At 41.0% G+C, this 21,901-nt stretch overlaps 1 protein-coding gene across 8 annotated transcripts in view; it reads left to right on the top strand.

Annotated features, from left to right (window-relative positions):
- Positions 1 to 21,901, top strand: part of PLXNB2 (plexin B2) — a 250,023-nt gene that overhangs the window by 107,627 nt on the left and 120,495 nt on the right. Inside the window, exons 1-2 of one of the 8 annotated variants that reach the window (XM_090136774.1) lie at positions 17,908 to 18,104; positions 18,463 to 18,595. The exons of the other annotated variants lie outside the window; for them this stretch is intronic. The gene's annotated coding sequence lies outside the window, so the exon portion shown is untranslated. Of the gene's footprint in view, positions 1 to 17,907; positions 18,105 to 18,462; positions 18,596 to 21,901 lie in introns of those variants that run through there. 8 annotated transcript variants of the gene reach the window in all.

Here is a 21,901-nt window from a genome sequence, read left to right as displayed (position 1 = left end):
ATCTTTAATCCATTGGTGGTTGTTTATAGATATGAAAATAATATAGGTGACTTTGATCACAGATCCAAGAGAAAGCACGGCAAATGGTAAGAAAAGTTATTTCTTCCACATGAGAGCAAGAACCTAAATTATTCCATGCTCTTTTATAAGTTCGGAGATATCTTTTATTTTAATGAGAACCATATAGGCTTTTGTGTGTGCTCAAATGCGCAGAATAAATTGAAACTCACATTCTGTGTGCTGTCACACATCGCGCCTGGAATGTGGCTGTACTTCTGGCCTGGTGAGATCAGGTTGGGGTTTTTTGTTCAAACATAAGGGTAATTCATTCTTCATAGTCAACTGAACGCGAGCATTTTCAAGCCAGCTGCCAATTGTGCTACGTGTGCTACTTGCTTTGTGGTGTATTCTTTTGTCCCCGCAGTAAGAAAGCGTGAACATTAGTCTGGTGACCTTAACCTTTTTGGTGGTAAAAATGAGTCCCTTGTTTGTCCAGATTGAAGTCTTCGCTGAAGTTTTCAATTTTTTCTTGCTTTTCTTCTTTTTTTCTGCTATCTAACGCCCTTCCTTTACGTATATGAACTTTGCACAGCCAAGGAAGAGCAAGAAAACACACTCATAGGGCATGGGAGCAGAGACCAAAATCATCCTGGTTCCTTTCACCAAGGAAAGATCACCTTGACATGCAGTGCAGTGATGGGCTCAGAGCAGCTTTGGGAGAGGAGTGTAAAAGGAAATGCATCCATACCTAAGGGAAAAAAAAAAAATCACCATTAAAAGAAATCATCCGTGGAGGTTTTGCTTCCTTGCAGCATTTGCTTAGCCCTGTCTTCCTTCAGGACTTGTTTTCTCCTTCTTAAGTTACGACAGTGAAGAAGAGACTGTGTAATAGCATTCTCACCCTAAATGGGTAAGTGTGAGATTTTCCTCTCTTTTTAAGAATTTGAAATGGCCTGAAATTAATATTTTGATATGTAGAATCATAGAATATCTCAGGTTGAAAGAGTCTCAAGGATCAGTAAGTCCAACTACATGGCTTAAATCTGTTGAATACTGGCACCTGAAGCTCTCACCAAGATTTATTCATCTTTATAACCAGCATATGGATACTTTGGGGCTTAGTTTGGGGATTTGTAGTGTTCCAAAACACTGAGTTGTCTTCTTTTTTTCTTTTCTTCCTATTTGCATGTTTTCCTCCTGTTTAGAAATGCTTACTTTTCAGGTTAGCTTTATGTTGAAAAAAAAAGGCTTGTGCGTGTTGTATTGAACTGCCTTACAGTGATGAAATACTGTGAGCAACGTAGTTTCTCTCATTGCCAAAATAAGAGAGAATCCCAGAGAAGGAGCTGCTGTACCCACTGCTATTCAGTTAGCTTTTGCTCCTTACCAAGTGAACCAAAGCGGTTATTTTCAAATTAGATAAATTTTAGATCCACTGGTATATGAAGTATGTTCCCAAATTAAAAAACCAGAGGGTGAGGTAAAATTAAGGCTTTTAACTGCTTCTCTTTATGCCTCTGTGGAATGCTAAAGTTACCTGCTTCTGTGCGATACGTTTCCTTGCAAACCCCAGTAATTTGTGCTTATGCTTGAGCAGTGTGAAATAAATGAGCATTGGCCTGTAGCTGAGTCTCTCAGGAGAACTGCTGATACTTACGGAGTTTGAGGTGTTGGTGAAAGTTTCGAGTCATTTTTTTCCTGCTGCCTTATATAATATTTAAAAAACAGGGTGTTTTTGTTATTTAGAATTAATTTTCCTTGCAATGAAAGGATCTACTAGCATTCCATCATTGTGGTTTAGCTATTAGTGCTACACCACTGAGTATATCTGAAGACAGTCAATGTGAAACATAGGAATAATATTTATGGAGCAGTTTGTCAACCTGTCTGCCAGAATGGTTAGAAATATACATCTGGAGTTTAGAATCTATTTTATTATGTTCTGTTTATAGATACCAAATCTAGAAGGTTATCAATCTTTCATATGTTAAGAGAGTAACATTGGTGTGTCCCAGGAAGCAGAAATCAGTGTCGCAGCAGTAACTGTCTAGCCAAAACTTTTTATGTGACTATCAAAGATGTTTGTTGGTTTGGGATTTTATAACCCTATATTCCTTCTTCCATGGTATTACATGATAGACTTTGGGGTGTTTTTAATCTGGAAATTGACACCCTTTTACTCTTCAGGTATTTTCTTTTCCCTTAGTACATTGCTTTGGTCACCAGATGAGAATGGTATAGATGCTTTTATTAGTCTAGCATGAAAAGCTGACATCTGTTGCACTTTAAAGCAGATTGCCAAGTAGACTGTGGAAAATCTGTAATCCTAATAAGAGGATGAATTTGACATAATCACTACTTTTAATAAAATTATTTTTCCACTTTATTGGAAGATAATTTAGTAGAACTTGTCAAAAAAAAAAAGACAAAAAATGAATGAAATGTGTGAACAGCTTGACAACTTCAACATAAATAGCTCTTGAATATTTGTAGTGTAAAATCCTAATCTGTGAGTGAAGCTGAAGATTGGAGTCAAAAATGGAAAAAGTTTTCTTTGTTCCACATCTCCAGCATTTCCAAGTGCCTTCAGGAACAGGTAGATGAGAAAACAGTTGAAAGAGAAAAGTACAGACAATCTGTAGAATATATGATGACCCTGAAAGGAAGGACACCTTTGGCAGGTCTGTGGACATCACCATTCACTTGCCATTCCACTCTAATGTTTACATAGCATGCTTCATGCACAAATGTAGGCCACTCCCTTTGAAATGACACAGAGCCACAGGAGGCTCAGATGAAGACTGTCAGTGGAAAACAAGCCTCCCACCTCAGATGTGTCCTTTTCTGCAGTTACCTTTTAAAGTGTTTCCTTCTTGGGAACTTTATGGCAAGTGTCTGAATGCATCAGCAGTGACTTTCATTTCACCTCCTCCGGTCTCTTCTTATAGCAACATCTGGGAAATCCGTTTAATTTACTTCAGTGCGAAATTACTTTCAATTTGTCAGATACGAGCTTTTTACTTTAAGTGTTTAACTACCAAGCAAAGCACATGTCATTAGCTGGTATTATTTCAAGAGTTAAAGTTCATGTAACTAATATTCTAAAACTTAGCCAAATCTAAATATTTTGGTGACCATGCTTTAATAGTGCCTCTGGTTCCTTTATGATAAACAGAGATAATTAGATAGCATATGTGTTCATTTTTACAGCAATAATTCTGTCTCAGTCAAAATACACTGTTGTAATAAAACTCCAGAAAAAGAAACTAGGCAGATCTGTTTACTTTCCTTTGCATTTTCATCTGAGAGTTTCAACTGACAGCAGGATGTGACCTTCAATTCCTGAACACTTTAGGTGCAGGAGATACAAGCACCCCATATAAAGTCATCCCAGGAAATGATCTGTCTTAACATTATAGTATGCAATTTACACTTCTGCTTCCTCAATTATTCCACTACTTCTTTTTATCCTATTACACTTATCATCTTGGTACACGAGTATCTACTGCATAATCTTTTCTCCTCTTGTCCTGGAGGTATGCATGCAGAGAGGAAATTAATTTGGCATGAAATGCAAGCAGTACATAAGAATTAATGTTTAAACTTACCTCAGCAGTGGAAGATACCCACAATGTAAAGTAACATTGACACTGTAAGCATACACAACAGTGTCTGACACCCTAACTGTTAGCCAAGTAACCAGCCTTGTGCATTACTCTTCACCAGCCAGCCGTAGTCTCTGCTGACTCCCCATAATGCCGTGATCCTTCCACAGGGCCTGGCCATTGCCATTTGGCAGCTGCAAGACAAAAAGATTGGAAGGTTTTGATATTACTTTCCCACCCTGCTCATCCTCCCATGCCTGTCCTTTTCACCCATGAATTTGCAGAGCAAGGTGCTGAATCAGAGCAGCCACGTATAGAAGGATCTGTGAAAGGCAGAAAGGCAGAGGCAGATAAATGTCACTGAAACAGCAGAGAATTCAAGTGCCCTAATTTTAACTTTATTGCCATAGTTTCTATTATGTGTGAGAGACTGACATCCCTCATGAACAGCTCTACGTCCCACACGCTGACTCCTGTCCAAAGGTTTTAATGCTGCATGGTGTCCTGATAATTGTGTTCTTGGTAATGATATTGGCAGAAGGATATCAGTAGCCTTACCCTTTCAATAGGTGCTCTTCCCAGATTTCTGCTTTCTCAAACAGCTCAGCCAATATATTAGGCCTTGCCTCTGAAGATCCTGTTCTCTCTCTTCCAAATGTGCAGTAGTAAACTGCACATTAAAGTGAGACATTGGATTAAAGGCACTTAAACCCTTACCAGCCTAAAGCAGTAAGGAATTTAGATAAAGATTACCAATTTACATAAAACAATGCTGTATTTGTACATATAGGTGTGTGTTTGAGCAAATGCAGTACATTAGAAGTGAATGGGAAGGTGCCACACAAGGTGTTTGGTGATTGCCAAATCTGTGGAGCAAAATAGGAGTGCATTGAGCACTCCTGGAATTCAGAAAGCACGTATCCACTCTGGGGCGTTAGTTGCATCATTGTGTTTAGATGACTTGTTTAATTCAGAGTTAATTATAGAATTCATGCTGAAAACAGTCTGTTCATCTACTGCTACTCAAAAGCTCCAGGAGGCTGAATGGTTTGAGGAGTAATACTGAAGTGCAGGTAATTCTGTTAGCTCCTTCATGGCACGCAGATCTTATACTTCAACCAGGTGCATTGGAAGATGCAGCCAGTAAGGCTGATGAGTTCTTCAAGGAGGGAACTGGCAAATGGAAGATACAGTTATAACTGCATAAACATTTAAAAATCTTTCTTCCAATTATGCTACGTGCAACAAGGTTTGTAGCATCCACTGAAGATGCAATTTTCAGAGCTGCAGAAATGTATTGATTTTATTTTATTTTTTCCCCCTCCTTCATGGAATCGGGGGGAAGGATTAACTTTCACTTAGACTTAGCCACCGTTTATCACCCCCATTCTCTATCCAAACGTACTGCTGAAATGTGACAGGTGGTTTTGCTAGTAATTGCATGGTACTTTATTCCATTTTAAATGAAAACATAGAGTGGTCTTCCTCTCTCTTTACTGGAGTGCTTCCCAGCAATATCGACCAAGAAAAGGCAGAAGAACAGGCTTTCCTTTAAATTGGAAAGATATGTTATCCCACTATGCCTTCCCTTAGGAGCTGGTAACTTAATTTCTAGGCAATAAGCTTCTGACTCCAGCATGACAAAAAATAAATTAAAAAAATTGTAAGTGTCCACAATTTTTTAAATGAAAATAATAGGAAAAAAAAACCTATGGGAAGTTCGGTATTTTTTGAGTAATTAAAATGAGCAGTGGCCATTTCTGTGGATTGGAGGTAAGTTTCCTTTAGGGTATAAATATGCTTCATCTCATTTAAGGCCAGTCATCATGCTTTGGTATAAGGTGGCTTTTCTTTGGCCCCAGCTGTGCTAAACGCTGTTATAATTAGCACCACGGTTAACTTAATCAGAGCACTTGGCTCGGGAGAGAGGTGTTACAGAGTGCACCATAATTAGCATTTTTATTCCTTTGATCCCGAGCATGCTCTTTATTGACAGAAGTATCAAGAGCTGGTTTGTTTTTTCTTTTAACACTTCAGGAGGTGGAAATATAGGTGGCTGGTGAGATTACAGATTTATTAATGAGGGTCTTTTTATTTATTAAATACCATCCTCCCAAAGGAAGTAGAAGGGAAAATGATGGGCATATGTGGAAAAAATGGTTTCAGATATTGCGGTGAATGGGCACGTTCACAGCCAGGAAACACCCCTGGTACAGCCACAGCCCTTTGCAGCTGCACGTGCAGTTTAAGCAGCATCCCAAATCTTTTCAGCACACTGCCCCAGACCACATGGCTGTCAGTTGCTTCCTTAAGGCGTGGAAGAGGCTTGCTGAGGATGTGAGCTGTATGGCAGAAAAAACAAGGGTTTGGATAATACTATTGCAGTGAAGGTCTGACATAGCTGCTGGTGTCAGTGATAACTCTGGTCGCTGAAGCACTGGCAGCCGTCCTGCCCCACGTGCTCAGTGGAGGCAGGTGGTGAGAACGTGCAGTGAACCAGATGACTAGCTCAGTTCATGAAAAAACATAACATTTATTCTGTCAGACGAAATGCTGAAGACTTCCAAACTTACATCTGGCATCTGATTGCAGGGGAGGAGTGACGGGAGAAGGAGAGGCACCCGAGAGGCTCTGCTCGTTCCACACCGCTGAGTGGAGTGGTTACCTTCAACAGCAGCAAAGCCAAGCATCTACTTTTGGTAGATGAAGCTGCTGTCTGTCTTTCTGAAATAGCCTTTGTTAGGCTTGATAAACCCACTGACTTCTGCCTGCTCTGCAGCTGGATGCTTGTATCTCCAGCATGCCCATGCTGAATTGACTTCAATTTGTCTCAGTAGGTTTTGAGCATTTGTTCAGCAATCTGGAAACACAGTCTTTCAGACAGTCTTTTTTGATTATTAGTTTTTAACTTTGAGATGACATTAGCTCAGGTGTTGGTGAGCATGTTCTCAATAATCATGTTTTATATGCCTCTTAGTCATTTCCACTATTGGTTCCAAAGAGGAGGTGAAGCATCACTTATTACAAATAATGAGAAAACAGGGGGAAAAATAGCTGAGGTTCCCCAATACATACACCTTGCAAATTTTCAGTTTTTTTGCATGCATCTGTCTCCTTCCAGCTTTTCACAAAGAGGAAGAGCTATCACACTCCTGTATTTTTTTGCAGTCCATCTATCTGCTTTGCCAGCAGAAAAATCATATGCTGAGAGAGGCTGTAGAGAATACAGCCATCATTAAGGGACTTCCTATGTTATCCTTGACTTCGCAGGATTACTTTTATCTACTGAAGATGGATAAGTAATTTTTAAAACATTTATGTAACTAGGTTTTAGGTCAACAGCAGGTTAAATGGTTTATTTAAGTAATCTTTCCTGATGGAAAGTATGTGGAAAGACCCTTTCTCAGTATTTTTCAAGATTATATTCATATCAGCATTAAAGCAGCAAGCAGCCTCCTTGACAGTAGTCTTGGAAGACACCCATTATTTGAGAGACATGATAAAAACAGTATAATCTTTTCCAATACCCATACAAAGCCAGCAATCGTCTGTTTCTGCCATTCCAGTTATTTATATAATTATGCTTAATGCCACACAGATTTGAGAATAAAAAGAAATTGTTGCTGCTGTTTCCGATTAATATTTTTCCTTCCTGGGATCATAAAAATAAATGCCTCTCATGATAGAGAGAAGAAAGGACTACAGATTTGCAAACAATTTCCCCCCTAGTGCTGCTCTTCTGTGAGATAATGCCTTATTTTTTTCATGTTTGTCTCCTGTCCACGTGAAGGCATGATTTCTTAAGTTCACAGACTGCTCAGAAACGCTGCTATCTCATAACAACGTGTCTGAGGTGTTAATACCTTAATTAAGCTAAAGCATGTGGGATTTTTACAAAAGTACAGGATTTAGCTAGTGTAAACTTGGCTATCTCCAGGCTGTTCTGCTTTGTTTTGTTCTTCTGTATTGCACTCCCATTGAAAATACTTGCCTGTTCCGAGGCCAACAAGTATTTAAATACCAAGGTACCTTCCATACTATCCTGCTTGGCATAACTGGGGGAGCCAGGGAAAAGAAGCTCTAGCTAGTGAGTCTCTGCTCACTATCTGATCCCACATACTAGAGTGATCCAAGCTTCCTTAGAAATACACCTGGAAAGCAAGTCAGTGTTTCCAGGCTTCTAGATTAGGGAAGCTATTTGAAAATTTGTAGACATCTTCCCGTCTTGAAATTTTCTGTGTTCACACATCTTTATGAATTTTATTTCTTCTTCATGGTATCTGAAGAGAGAGAAACTGGCTATGTATTGCATTTACAGCATAAGGCTCAAGTTAGGAGTTCAGGTTGGGTTCAGCAAAGCTGCTGTATTCATTTAAAGAAGATGCAGGAAAAGCTGGTTTGTGGAAGCCCACTCAAGAACTAAATATATGCTTATAGGTTTTATAAAGTTCCGATCATCTAGGTAGTACAGCTATAATATTATACACTTATACAAATTCACTACTTCACTCAGCCTGTAAGTTCTGCTTGAACTAAATAGTATCATTTTAAAAAGCCATCCAATCTCACTTTTTAAATACTTTAGGTGATGGCAGATTTACTGCTTGCAAGTATAAAAGGTTCTAGTGGCTTAATTGCATTCACTTCTAACAGTTCCCCGTCATTTTTAGCCTGAATTTGGTCTCAGAGTTCCATTTTCAGCTTTGCATTTTGTTGTTTCTTTTATTAAATGTCTCTTGTTAATGTAAGTATTTATCATGACATGCTGAACTTTCTCTTTGTAAAACTAAATAGGCTGAATTACTGCTGACTATTGCTTTAGAGCATGTTTTCCTGACTGAATCCTTGCAGCTCTTTCCTAAACCCTTTCCAATCTGTTGATATCTTTTGTGAAGTATGGATGCCAGACGTGGGTGTGGATGCTTGTAATCATTTCAGTATTACTGAATGAAGTGACAGTAGCAGCCCCAGGCTTCTCAGTCATATAAGAGAAGCTGAATTTTTGCCACTGCGGGGGTAAGGCTAAGATAAATTCACACAGAAGATCTGGGCTTGCTACCCCAGCAGAGGAAGAGGGAAGGAAGAGTGAGTGTGGTCAGGGCTGGGAGGATCTGGTTCCTGCATCTCCTCCCATTGCTGTTTCTGCCAGAAGCCAGAGGAGGAAGCTCAGCTTGGGCATAGGCAAAGCAGGCAGCAGCTTCGTGACTACCACTTAAAGATGTTTTTCTTTCTACCCTGTTGCCCTGGTTAACCTTGACTTCCCCTGTTCCTGGTAATGTTCATCTGAAGTACTACGTTTTTCACTTTGTGTCTTCTATAGCTCATGTATTGAAAGATCTCATTAGTTGTCTCAGGCACTGTATCACTGCTGGAGTTTTAGTTGCAGCTCCCCGTGGCCCTGAAGTCATTCTTCAAGTTGCTGCTTTCCAGATTAGTTCACCATCTTACAAGTTTAACCTGTACGCGAAGAAGCATGACCTTGTATTCTGACTTACTCTTATAAGTAATGTTGTTCAAAGAGCCCTATCTAGCGTATTTTTCAGTTCATTCAGAACTGATTTGCCCTCAGTCTGCCTACTGTACCATTAGTTACATCACCTTCACCTTGACTGCCAGAATGCTATTTTCTTCCATGTCACTTAAGGCTATGGATTAGATGCGGACCAAGATCACTCTATACACAAATCAATCAGAAGTTTCTTTTGGTCCTGGGAGCTGCATCTTTCTGAAATCTTTCCTATTTAATTACAGAATTTCTGTTTTGGGGGACACATGCCTCCACTTTACACTCATCTTTGAGTTGTTGAACTAAGAAGACAAGTCATCTTCCACCTTACGTTTCTTGTGCTTTGCATTGCGTTCCTGCTACTGCAATGCAGTTGAAGATGCTGCAGAGGGATATTTAAATTCAAGGCAAAAAAAGAAAAGCCTAATTAAAGAGAGGAAAAAATTATGAATGCATTTCTATTTTTAGAATTCACAAAAATTGCCTTAGCAGAACCTTTGGGCTTAAATTAGTAGACATTCCACCTTTAATTGGAGCATTTTGCTGCATAGGATTGTTTAAAATAAAGGATGAGTTAATTAGACATTTATTTAAAAAATAAAACATTGAGGGAAGCCAGTGTGCAGCTCTGGATATGATACTGGCTGTGCAGATAAAGGCACTGGGAAAGGGAGACAGATGAGCAACAGGCGCTCTTACAAATCTTTGTTAGCTGTGCTTTCTGGGTGCTGTCCTTAAGCAATCGGAGCAAGACAAAGATATATCACAGAACGTTCCCTAAGTGGATTCAGGATAATATTTTTCCACCCTGCAGAATTGTAAGTTTGTGTCTGTGTCAGGAGTTGCAGAATATCTCAAGAGTTTTGCTTTGCTTTCGTCCCCTCCTGCAGATGGTCTTCAAGATTGTTGCCTTTGTGCTTTTTGCTTCTACTCACATGATGCACACGCTTAAATAAATACAGATTTGCTGCCCAGGGAGTCATGTCAGCCAGCAAAAATAACGAGGCCTAATGCAGAAAGGGAAGACAGCCTCAGGTTCTGTGGCAGCCGGAGGTGGACGGCCATGTCCTGCAGGAAGACAGGAAGACAGCTTCTGGGGCAGTGCTGGAAGTTCAGGTTTGCTGGTGGGCCCGGGTGATCTGACTGCGGGGAGCTGGGACTTAAAGAAGCTATATCTGCATGTTACTGGTGTTTACCAAGCTGGAGGCCATTTAAAAGAAGAGGAAGGGAGTACTTGAGTTTGAAACACTGGCTGTGTTGTTTTCAAGTCACTGGTGTTCAGCAACCACTGCTCTTGTTGCTTAGTCATATTGCCCTGAAAATGCTAAAACAGTAAAAAAAAAAAAAAAAAAGAAAGAAATATCAGCAGAGCAGATTAGGCTTCTATTTTTCGTGTGTGACTGAATGCTTTGGAGAACTGGACTGCAGTTTTTTTCAGAGAGTAACGAGTCACAGTGCAGTGCTCCATTCCTGTCCTGGATGTCATCATTCTCAGCCACAAGAGTTGCTCTGTTGCAGCATGGCTTCACTCCCGAGGACTGGGGCCATCAGAGAGGCAGCACTCCTCCCACACAGAGTGACAGTTTTAACTGCTATATCAGCTCCAGGTTAACCATACAGCTAATTCAATATGACTGTGAGAAGTATAGTGATATGCAGGCTAGAAGCAATATGGAAAGAATGTCCCCTATGTAAGCTTTCCTGTTGCATGCTCAGAGCCATACAAAGTCAAGCTCTTCCAAATACTGTCCAGCCAGTGAAGCCACATTCACCCTTGTTGTGTTCAGAAGGCATCTCTGTTGATCTGAATAACATTTTCCTAGTTTCACTGGCTGCAGACTGAATTGTCCTTTCAATTGGGGTGTGAGGTTTTGTGGGTAGTCTCCCATGTTTTTTCTCTACTGAGTCTTTAAAGCATGCTTCTGATTGGTGCAGGAATGCAAAGTGACATCTCTTTACCAGGCACAAGCATACGTTTAAATTTGATAGCTGAAAAACTTGCATATCGATGTTGGTGATTGTAGTTAGCTTGAGAGAAATAAAGTGTTCTACTGGTGTTAAACGTTGGAAATTAGCATTAAAATAGTGAATATCTGGATCATAACATTGCATAGTTCTGAGAAGAAAGACTGTTTGATCTTGCTGAAACATGCTACTTTCAGGGTTTTCTAACTTCTGCATTTTCTAAAAAATGGACAGATTCTACTTTTGATGTGAGGCCAGTTGTGCTCCAGAATCTTACATCTCTCTCCTCAGAGTGCTCAGTTTCTATTACATTTCCATTCGTTCTAGAAATTAATTAAAATGGCTTCAATTTATCTGTGAAGCATCAACACAGAAGAGGTAATGTCGTATCAGGAGTCACTTTGTTCCATTGTTCTTAGTGTTTGTAATTGCAGTCTGAGCAGTGGCATCCAGGTGGTGTAATATGGAGAGCAAAGAGGAATGGATGTTTTGAGTATACTGCTCTAGTCCACTAAGGTGATCAGAGAGCTGGAGGTTTTTTCCTATGAAGAAAGGTTGAGGGAACTGGCTCTGGGGAGACCTTGTTGTGGCCTTCCAGTACTTGAAGGGAGCGCAAAAACAGGAAGGGGAATGGCTGTTTACGAGGGTGGATAGTGATAGGACAAGGGGGAATGGTTTTAAACTGAGAAGGGGAGGTTTAGGTTAGATATTAGGAGAAAGTTTTTCACACAGGGAGTGGTGAAGCACTGGAACAGGTTGCCCAAGGAGGCTGTGGATGCCCCATCCCTGGAGGCATTCAAGGCCAGGCTGGATGTGGCTCTGGGCAGCCTGGTCTGGTGGTTGGCGACCCTGCACACAGCAGGGGGGTTGAAACTAGATGATCATTGTGGGCCTTTTCAACCCAGGCCATTCTATGATTCTATGAATTTTCACAGAGACATAGTACAGTGCAAAAGGTGCCCTGGTTTGAGGGAGATTTATTTACTTTCATGAAAGAGAGTTCATTTTTGAGGAAATCTGTAGCTGATTTTACAGGAATATGTTTAATACAAACGTTCGTCTCCTTCTCACCCTCTTTTTTTTTTTTTTTTTTTTTTTAATTCCACTTTTATTGTGAGCTACATGATTATTGCAGAAACATCCTCACAACAACCTTTCATAGCAGCGCTGCAAGGAAGAAATCATACAGAATGTTTTGTTATTAGCTCTGTGCCATTCAGATAATCAAGTAAACATTGTTTTTTAGTAACTCCAAGTTAAAAAATGAATCTTGGAAAGTTATTAAAATTACTCATGTTTAAAAATTAAACTATTTTAAAATGCAAATCAATATGATAATTTTGAGACTAAGGCATAAGTAACTCTCCAGATAAGCAAAAAATGAACTTCTCATATGTATTTGAAGAGTTCAGACATCATGTTGTGGTTGCAAACCTGTCTTTGTGACATGCTGTTCTAAAATAAATTAAACATTACTTTGGCTAAATGGTAAGAAATGAGCTGGTGTTGACCACAGTAAGGAGTATGGGGACATAGTCATTAGACAAGGGTGGTTTAGTTTTAGCATTATCAGTTAGAAATACTGCAGTTGAGTGGAATATTTTATTACATGAAAACATCTGTAACCAATATATCCCTTGGGAAGCCTACGTGACCTGTGATCTGTTCGGAAAAAAATGTTTCAGTTTTACGAGACTGTTCAAAAGAAACTCTGCACAGCAGGTCATGGCTAAATGAGCAGGGAAAGGCCTCTCTCCCATCTCATACCTCTTGGAAATTTCTGGGAGCTTCAGGAATGTGTCTGCTTTCCAGGCTGGACTTTTTGAAACCCTAGCCCTTTGGCATAGAAAAAGGGCTGGAAAATGTGCACGGTCCCATGCCTTGCACTCTATTGGTGCCATGGTAAGTACAGTTATCTTTGCTATAAGGTATCCTAAAGCTAATGTAGTCATGGTGGGGTTCATATCAAGAGCTATGATGCAGACATCTGGCATATTCTATTAGATCCAACTGTGTCGGTGATACAGGAACAAATAGCACCTGAACTGTATTTCTCTGGTAGCTTTTCGCAGCTGCTTTTTTTTTCTTCTTCTCTCCTTCACTGAAATCAGAATATGCCATCCCAACTTACATTTGCAGTTCAGTCACCGCAAGCGCAGACTTTTACAGTGCTTTGGCAGTGAAACAAAGTACACAGCTGCCGAGGCTGTCAGTCAGGTCTTAGGCAATTTTGGAGCTGGGAAGGCGAGTGGATAGACTGCCTGAGCCTGACAGCCCATTAGGTACCCGACCTGCTTTAATGGCTATTGCCTTCTGTAAAATGGGGATTAATGCTTCCAATTGTTCCCATAGTTCAAAGGTGAAAGGAGCAGATATGTGGCCAGTTAGACGGCTTTGCAGTGGGATGCTGTATTATGTAGTAAGGGTGGATTATGAGCAGATTCATAATTTGGTATTTCTGCAGAAAAGAACTACTGAGCAAAGCTGCAGCTTCTTTAGAGAGAGGGATAATAAGCCAGATTCACCAAAGACCTCATTGCGCTATAATGCTCCGTAATTAGAGGCAAAAATACTTGTTTCTAGTTACTTTGGTTTCTGCCTACACCCAGCAATCAAAATTGGCCAGGACATGATCTTAGGCTATACAGGCATTTTCCAAAACATAATACACGCAGTGCTTTTTCAGCATCAGCTGCAAAATAAATAGGTTTCATGTCAAGAGGAGCATGGCATTGCCTTCCTGGCATCACTTCCAGTTCACACTTCCTACAGGAAGCTGTGCACCACTGAATGCAGTGGAGCAGAGTGCATCTTTCAGTCAAAAAAAACTTTTTTTTTTTTTTCATTTAAGTCAAGTGAGCTATTGCTGCTTTTTAGCAGTCTTCCTTGTTTTGTGAATATTTATGTCATTATGTTGATATGTAAAAGCAGAGAAAATCTTTACAAGTACATGAAGCATATCTGCATGCTCACTCTGTCTATAGTAATAACACTATGCCCAGGTTTGGACACCGTGAAACCAAGTGTAATTTTTGTCCAAAAGTCGATTTGATATTCTGTATAAGAGATATTTAAAATGTGTGCTAACGGGCTGGTGGCAGTGCGTGTTGGTGGGAGACAAAAAATTGGAAAGTGAAAAAGAATGCTTAGACCCAGCAAGCAAGGATGCTATATGGAAGGCAGGTTATTTGCAGCAAGGAAAATACACTACAAAGTATTTCCCACTCTGTGAAGTGAATTCCTGTGAAATGACATTACACCCATTCTGTAAGGTGTGATATGATTGTGAAGAAGCAGGGAGTAAAGCCATCTGCCTCTCAGGATTTACCCCTTTTTTAAGAATCACAAAATGGTTGAGGTTAGAGGGAACCTCTGGAAATCCTCTGATTATGCAGGGCACCCCTGCTCAAGCACAGCCACTGAGTCCAACCAGCCAACAACCACCTCCAGATGGCTTTAGCTCACACTGTGGGCTGGAACTCTGATTCTCCAGGAGTGTCCTGTCTGTGCCCTGTGGTGTGGAGCAGATAGCCCAGGTAGGCAGCAGCAAACAAACTGTAAGGCCCATAACTGCTTTGGTATTAGCTGAGAGGCAGGGCTGTTAGCCATAGATCAAAACTAGGCAACTAGTAGTCTTCTGGGAATCCCAGGTAGGATATTTATGTTTTCAAGGTAATAAGTATTTTAAAGTCAGGTTACAAGTGAGAAAGGAGTTAGGAGATGTCCAAATTTGCATCACTCTGGAATGGGTTGCTGGACTTATCACTGTGATATGCAGACTCAAAGCGGCCCTCAGAAGCAAAGATGAGTTTCATGGCTACATGTTATGCGTGTACAAGGCAGACCCAGGAAAGCACAGTTGGCTAAGTCTTATTCGCATCGTTTTTCATGAAATCTCATCATTTATTATCTCTGACTGGAAAAGGTTTCAGTCCTACAACCAGTGCACAGACAATGTCTAGAAACGGGACAGCTTGTTTTGTCTAGCTTTCTGAGTCTGCTGGTGTCGGGAAGTAGAAAGTTCAAGTCTAACATTACTGGCTGCACATCCTGTGTTAGCCAGCTAGGACACAGAGAAGGCTGTGGGGAAAAGCACGGAGGGACAGGGAGAGAAAGAGAAAAAGGAAGGAGAAGGTGTCTTGTGTGTTGAGGGGAAGCAGGTCAGCCTCCCATTTGGAGCGGAAATCTGATGCAAAGTCAGTGTTTTCACAGTGTAAAAATAACTACCCTGTTGCCTCGAGCAATGGAGTTGGTAACGGCATGCGAGAAACTCTTTGATAAAACACCTACCTCATTTCTTAACTTTTGTACTGTAATTCAAGGTTAAAAGGTGATGAATATTCTCCTGATACTGCTACTTTTTAAATCTCTGAGCCCTTTTGAGAATGGAAAAGAAATTCAAGTCCCACTTTTCCTTTGAAATGATGCAAAGATTTAGCCGGAGAAAAATGGTTAAGTAGAATGAAAGCAGGACAGTATCAGACTGGTGACATGACATGTCTTGCTTGTGTTTCACTCAAGTGATTCTCACTCATTCCAACCCAAGTATCTGAGTTAAGAAATGCAGTAAATTAGATCAGTTTTTAATTGTACAGCAGTTAATGATTTACACTCTTCTTAAGATGATGTTGACGTCATCTTATTTCACTACAGTGCCATTTAACAAGAGATGGGTATTCCTGGTAATCCCCAGGAAATCTGTGTGTTGTTTACCAAAGCCTACTGTTTTAGAGAATAAGCATACTTTGCCAAGGGACCTGTGGAATGTCAGACTTGAAAAATGCTCTTAACGTCAGAGAGGAAGAAGCATGTGTGTGTTTGGAAAAATGCACGCCTCCATAGTAAGCACATAGAGGCACTTGGCCAACCAGTGATGTTTTGCTTCCAGGAATGGGAGGCCGGTAGGGCCAGCTGCATTTCTGCATGTTGCTCATTGGTCCAAAGACAGTGGTTTCTGAGAAGGACCTGACTTCTTGTTTCTGACGACACGTCTTGCCCCTTACCTGTGGCTATCAAGTGTAAAATGCAGCTCTGCTTTTTGTTTTTTGTTTATTTTTTTTCCCTCTCCCTCTGTTGCTGTTTCATCCAAAATGACAAAACTGTGGATTTAAATTTGTTCCAAACCTAATTTTGTCAGATTTTTTCCCCTTGTAAACTACTTACTGATTATAAATCTACAAGGATCTACTTGTTCTCTACAATCCACTTGTATTAATGACTTTTCTTTTGTGTTACTTGGCACATGAGGTGAACAAATGACAAGCTGTATTAATTATTCACTAGCCAATGAATTTCTTTCACTGTAATACAGTTCAGGGTTTGCATAAACTAATTGATTTTAATCTTAACATTCAAAGTGGTTTTAGTTCATAAATTAAATGTAGTTGTTTTGGGAAGTTCTTTACCCTTGTTCTGGGCAGCTGGTTCTTGAAAACAAAGTCTGGGAATTATTTAACTTCAAAAGCAGGGAGTTATTTTTCTGTAGCTGGTATCGAGTGAAATTAATAAATGAAAGGTGAGGGATTTTCTTTGGATGAAAGGTTAATTAAGTCCAAATTCAATTGTGCTCTAATCTAAAATTAAACATGAACAAAAAACATGAAGTAGAGGTGGGGAGTTCCCCAAGCCTTTCATACCTCACTGTGATTCAGGAAGAAGGAGAGAGACGCCAGTGCCAAAGCAATCAAATCTTTTATCTTAAGAGTTATTTTCAGCGGGGCTCACTGGGCTTGTTTTCCATCCTCCCCCCTTTGGATAGGAATTGGGAGAATATGTTGGATATGGTTGTAATAAAGACTTCAGTACCAGGCGGCTACTGACCTTTCAAGCAGGCTACTGCTTTGAGTCACAGCAGAAGAAATTAAGGTTTGTCAGTTCAAATAAGAAGTTGATTTATCATGGATTGTCAGAAATCTCTCTACTTCCTACGCTTCAACTTTAATCACTGTGTGTGGTTGTCAAATAGTTTTACAGTGGATGGGAAAGTTTTTAACATCAACATTATGAACAAGCACAGTGGGGCCGTCAGGTGGCTGAGAGGTGATGCCATGATTTTCTCTGTAACCCAGAGAATGGTACCTGAGATGGACACAGTGTGAGAGCAAGTACTTCTAAACACCAGAGCAATGTTGACCTCCAAAGATATCCAAGCACTGGCTTGGACAGGTCACTGCTAGCAGAGGTGGAGCCAACATTCAGCCTCTTCCTGCTGGCCCAAGGAGCGGCCCAAGGAGCCCAACTCCTGGCTCTACAGAGCAGAGATCAGCACTGCCCCTCCACTCCCATCACGTATAGTTGGTTCTTTGGGTTGCTAGGGCACACTGCTGGCTCATGTTCCTCCCCAAGTGTGTCTATACATGGAGGAAAGCGCACACCAAAAAGGAAGGGAGCTCCTGGTATGTTCTAGTGACAATGGTGGCCGTGGCAAGTAGGGAGCTGCCTGGTGAGAGCTTCCAGACGGCCCCACAAGGGGTTTCAGGGAAGTTCTCAGCACTTTGTGGAGCCAGTTTCAACAGCTTTAATTACATCTGTGGTTTGGATCCCTTTGGTTGGCCATTAAAATTCATTTCACAAAGAGTTGTATTGAAAGGAGTGAGGAATATTTGTGGCCACTGTGGATTTCCTCCAGGTCTACAGGAAGAGTAAATTAGTTACTGAAAATTTGACAGTTTATCCCACGTGCTTAACTCTTTCCAGTCTGGAAGCTGCTTTTTCATAGATAAGTGACTTTAAAAGGAAACAATATAACATGTCTGACTCTTCTTTTTCCCCTTCTCTTTACGGTAGGGCTGTAATTGCAAAAACAGCAAGGAATGATTTGTTTGAACAGGAAGTGTGGGAACTTCCTTTATAAATACTGTCTTTCCCTTCATGTGGAACCAAACGTGTTTTCCTCAGTTTGTCGAAAAAAGTGCTTGGACTCAACATGCAACACTTCTTCCTGTAGTTTGTGCTCTTTATTCTAAGCCTGAAAGAAAGAAGTTCTGTAGAAAAGGAGCAGATTATTAGCCTGGAAATGACTGCAATTGGTGAGTTGAGCCGTCACATCAGCTGGCTGCTTGCTGCTCGCATTCCCTGTGTGCTGGCAGCTGACCTGCACTGGCACTCTGCAAGCCCGTTTGTTCTTCGGAGTCATTGGTTGTGCACAGGAGCGTTGGGAAAGTTAAGGTCCTGCAGGGGGAGGTTATGGGGGGGGGAAGGAGGGGGGCTGAAATCAGTGTTTGCAGTCTGTGCTTATGGAGCCTGCTGTGACTTGCTCCATGAGATATGGCAGTATCAGTCTGAGCTCAGCTCATATCTCAGTTTGGAATGGGTCCTTTTAGAAAAAAAATAAGAATGTATCTTTCATAGTGAAGTCGAAACAACAAGCTTACCCTCTTCCTGCAGTCCAGAAATCCTTTTGAGCTATTTGCAGAGGAGCAAGCTGCAGCTCTGCAGGCTGGATGTCCCAGGGGGGTCTTGGATCTGCCCTGGCACAGCACCTTGGAGACAGGAGCTGGGAAGGCTTCTTCAAAGCCAGGTAGGTTAAGCTTGCAGAGTAGGTAGCAAATTGTAGCCAGGCAGGCAAAACTCTACTGAACTCCTTATTTTCATGTTTATTTTCTTTAAGATCAGAACAGTAACAGAGTACATGTGCTTCTTGCGGATGCAGGAGGACAGCTGGCCTGGCTTGCTGACTTAAATAGGTGCATATGATGGGAATCAAGGCAGGGGGTCTGGTTCCCAGCTCTGACGGCCTCCAGATCAGGAAGAGAGCTCACAGAGGAAGCAGGGGGGCTCAGAAGTAGCTGGCTGATTCCCTGAGAAGCTCTGAAGATGGAGAAGAGCCCTTGTGCTTGATTTGAAGGAGGGCAGTGTTCTTGTAATGCTGATAATTAGGCAGTGTTGCTTTGTTCCTTCATTTTGATGGACAAATGAGACATCCCTGGTATTTAAACCTGGATTGCTCTCATGCTTGCTGATCTGGCTGGCAAGAGGCTAGCGTTGTATTAATGAGAAGGTTCTGTATTTTACACATTCCTCACATTCCTCTCTTCTTTCTTAATGGGAAAGGTGAGATTTTCATTAAGTTTCAAAGCAGGTTTTGTAACAATTTCTTTTTTTGTGCTTTTGAAAGCAAACAAAAGATATAAAATGTGCAATGCAGCATGCTATCCCAAGAGAAATCAAGTCAAGAAGACACCTAAAAATTCAATCAGACCTTTTGTTGGGGCTCTGGCAAAGGCCTGCCTGGCTCACACGCCAGCCAAAGCCCTGCAGTAACAATTTTTTCTTCCTTTTACCTACCTTTTTCACTTCACATTTTTTCCTCTCCCTCTTTGCGCTCCCAGTGTCATGCCTGTTTATTTTCCAATAAGGCAGGATGTGTTTCATAATTTAGGGAGTAAATAGTCAAATTCTTGTGCAAGTCCTCCCACTGACAATGTGATTAAGGGACTAGAGGACTGGGGCAGAACTGTGTCAGTTGCACAGAGAAAGGTAGAAGTCTGCTAGTGAAGCCAATTTAAAAACAGTCTTAATTACCTTAGTGGTTTGGATCCCTTTGGTTGACTATTAAAATGCGTATTTCTAAAGCGAGGTGTGCACCAATGGCATTGTATAAGTAATAAAGAATTTCAAGAGCTTTACATAAAAGACTTTATAGAGATAATATATTACTTCCATTCGAAAGAAATGGAGGGCATTTTAAAATTAGTTTTACTCCCACCGTGTGTTTAAAAAATCTTCTTTTTCCTTTTGTTTAACCTTCTCTGCAAGTCTGGGCTTGTTTGAGGCTCCCAGGATCCAATTTCATGTGGTATCCTATTTCAAATCCAGGCCAGAGCAGATCGATAGAAAATCAGTGCTCTGAGAACTAAAACTGCCTGTGGAATGCCTTCTGCTCCATGAAGATGAAGGGTGGGTGTAATACCACAGACACTGATTTTCTTTTCTGAGGTGGGAGGCTCTGATGCAGTGTCCGTGAACGTCTCACAATTTACCTTGATTGAACAGTAATGATCATTGGGCAATTTGGGTGATTTTTTTGTGTTCTGCAGTTTGCAGTTAACAGCTGTGTTTTGTGAAGGGGAGCTGGGGGAAGATTGTTGCTGGGGGTGTGCTAAGACAGAGCAGCAGCTGTAGAATACTTTATGGCAGGAGCAGCGCTACCTGTATGTCTGTGCACAGTTTGAAGTGAAATACTGGTATTTTGAAATGATCGAGCTATTTCAGTACTTCAACAACTTAGGTGAATGCAAGCTAGTCCATTAACTGCTCTGCGCTTTTAATGTTCTTTACAATCAGCTCAAAAATAGATGGCAATCTGCTTCATTTTTCATTACACCTCCCTCTGCTTCCTCTTTTCCCTGTCCAAAGAGGGGAAAAAAAATAGGATTATCAGAGAATTGAGAACAGAGGAGAACAGCAGTGTCATTTTTGGTCTTTGAGGGAATAGAAAAATGAAGGGAAAACTAAACTTGTAAGCTTTGGGAAATTTTCAGTGTGTAGCCATGTCGGCATTGTGTTGAATTCCTGGAAAACTAACAGTAAACTTTGCTCTGCTGGGAGCTCGTGGCTGTCTGCTCTGGGTGACATTAGTGACATGGGGAGCACCTGGTGTTGATGGGAGAGCCTCAGTGCGAGGGAAGGCTGCACACACAGGCCCTGAGCTGGCAGCCTGCCCAGCGCACCCAGCCTTGGCCCTGAGGGCTGTCAGAGCAATTCTGCGTCCTCACATTTTGAAAGCAGTGATGTCCAAATTCAGCCACAGAAGTAACAGAGAGCACTAGGAGGGTTTGAACTTACTTACACTGTGCCCCTTGGACAATAATGGCTCGTCTGTCTGGGACCAGGAGCGTAGTGTCCTCTTCAAGGGCAGATGCAAAGAAATGTGTTTCAACCGAGCAAGGCTATAGCTAAATTTCACTGGGTGACAGGGGGAGTGCAAGAATATGTGGGTTGCATCTGTAGCCTTTTTCTGTGTGAAACGATGTGAACTTATTAAAGCTTATGTGTGCACACGCACACACATGAAGTAATCTGGACAGGAATTCTGGCCTTACAGGAACTTTCACTTGCTTCAGTGACCATAGGATTTCACCTTTGGTTTTGAGATTAATGCACGTTTTGTAAACAATGTAGTGATTAACCTTCAGCTAGAATATGAAGCCCATGGCATTTGTTTACTTAAGAGTTAGAGGTTTGATTCCTGTTCTCAGGCAGACTATATTGCATGGTATGAGTTATAAATGAAAAATCTGTCTCAGGAATGGTCAGATAAGTCCATTCTGGTCTCCTGACAGACCTGGAGAAAGCAGATCACTCAAAGAAAAGGCAAAGGAGAAGACTTTTGGAAGTCTGTGTGTGGTTATCTTAAGAACTGAAAAGGCCTTGTGAAGCAACTGAAGAGAGGATCTTTACTGTCTCTGCCTGTTTGTGCGGAGTGTATCAGAGAAAAAACATTGATTATTTTTTCATGAGCTTCTAATTATTGTTTTTTAAGCCAGGAGCCACAAAATTAACAAGTCATTATTTTGTTACATAAAGAGGATATTCACTTTAACAAATTAGATTCCTAACGTGAGCACCTGGGATGCTTTTCTAGCCAATAGTAAGAGAAAAAAGCCCACTTTAAGCTGCCTTCTGGAAGAGTTTTCCTTTTTCCTTTGGCTGTATTGAGAGTAGAGAAGCTAGCAGGTTTGATTAGATGCCGACACCGGACAGTGTAAACATCCTGTCCCAGGATATGAAGTTGCTTCTCATGATATTCATTTTGCAATAGTTTGCCAAATGGCATTGAAAAGTCAAGGACATAGACTGTACTGTTTATGATTTTGTATCACCT

Source organism: Phasianus colchicus, chromosome 1 (genome assembly GCF_987193195.1).
Source record: "Phasianus colchicus chromosome 1, bPhaCol1.hap1.1, whole genome shotgun sequence".
NCBI classification, from domain to species: domain Eukaryota; kingdom Metazoa; phylum Chordata; class Aves; order Galliformes; family Phasianidae; genus Phasianus; species Phasianus colchicus.
Note: the sequence above shows the minus strand (reverse complement) of the source record. Positions and strands in the feature narration are given on the sequence as shown.